Genomic DNA, 1639 nt, shown 5'->3' on the forward strand with positions numbered 1-1639 from the left:
AAAAAAAAAAACAAAAAAAAAAACGTTGTATTTCACTACATGAGGAATTGAAACTAAATAAGAGATCCCTTTACTACTTAACTCTGTTTATGGAGGGGGCATTTCCATGAGAATCGGTGATATCCTCCTTGCTTTGATTATTTCTCATTGTCACTCAGCAGTTGTGTTTTATCCACCCCACACAATGTATTTAAGATTTTAAAGCAATGAGAATCTGAAAAGATTGCATCTCTTTCTCCATGTCACTGATCAGCCCAGATGGTCAAGATCAACATTTTCAAATGCATCTGTTAATCTTTTTACCTTGAAAATCACAGACCTAATGGTCTAGAAGATTATGTATGATGGAATTACCCTTGCCAAAGCCATCAGGTGTCTCACTGAACAGTCGTGGGTAACTCTGCCTGCCAAATGCAAAAGCACTTGCCTCTGGTGAAAGACACAGATGGTTGCTATTCTCTAAAAAAATGAAGCTGAACACAAATTCCAAGGGTAAAGATGTCCTGAAAATAATTGCCTTTTCTTTATTTTTATTAAAGACCTAGTTAAGAGACACTCCTGAAAGCTAAAGAAAAAAAGTATTCAAAATGACCTGTTCTAATCATTCTATTTCTAGGACTGTAATAAGCCAAAGTAATATGTGATACAGGAAAAAAATAACAAAAATTATATTCTTTACTAAATCATCTATAACAAAAATGTAAATGGCTACGTAGTTAAATAATCATAAGTGTATATTCTCAAGAATTATTTAGGCATAAAAATTACATCAGTGGAGAATTTTTAATAACACAGGAAAGGATTACAGGGAATAATTGTACTGATTTCAGCAGTGTACAAAATGCTTTTTAAGGGTGGTGCCCATAGCTCAGTGGGTAGGGCACCGGCTGCATACACCTAGGCTGGTAGGTTCGAACCCAGGCCAGGCCAGCTAAACAATGACAACTGCAACAAGAACAACAAAAAACAACAACAAATAGCTGGCATTGTGGCAGGCGCCTGAGGTCCCAGCTAGAGGCTGAGGCAAGAGAATTGCTTAAGCTGAAGAGTTTGAGGTTGCTGTGAGCTGTGATGCTACAGCACTCTACCAAGGGCAACATAGTGAAACTCTGTCTCCAAAAAAAAAAAAAAATGCTTTTCAAAAAGACTTGATACATGTGAAAATCTTTTTTTTTTTTTGAGACAGAACCTCAAGCTGTCACCCTGGGTAGAGTGCCATGGAGTCAGAGCTCACAGCAATCTCAAACTCCTAAGCTTAAGCAATTCTCTTGCCTCAGGCACCCACCACAATGCCCAGCTATTTTTTGGTTATAGTTGTCAATGTTTGGCAGGCCCAGGCTGGATTTGAACCCACCAACTCTAGTGTATGTGGCTGGTTCCTTAGCCGCTTCAGCTATAGGCGCCAAGCCAATATATGTGAAAATCTTAATAATCATTTTAAAAAGTAAACTTTGTTTATAAAAACCAGGGTTTGAGATGGCATGAAATTGTTTAAGTATATTTGAAAGGGATGAGATTATAGTTGTGTACTTAAGAATGAAGTAAGAGGCTCAGTGCCTGTGGCTCAAGCGGCTAAGGCACCAGCCACATACACCTAAGGTGGCGGGTTCGAATCCAGCCCGGGCCTGCCAAACAACAA

General features: G+C 38.7%; 1 protein-coding gene across 4 annotated transcripts in view; it reads left to right on the forward strand.

Moving 5' to 3' along the window:
• The window catches only part of FNIP2 (folliculin interacting protein 2), a 134301-nt gene that overhangs the window by 126292 nt on the left and 6370 nt on the right, over window positions 1–1639 (forward strand). The window lies entirely within an intron of this gene.

The sequence above is a fragment of the Otolemur garnettii genome, unplaced genomic scaffold, assembly GCF_000181295.1.
Source record: "Otolemur garnettii isolate 467f Iridium unplaced genomic scaffold, OtoGar3 scaffold00085, whole genome shotgun sequence".
NCBI classification, from domain to species: domain Eukaryota; kingdom Metazoa; phylum Chordata; class Mammalia; order Primates; family Galagidae; genus Otolemur; species Otolemur garnettii.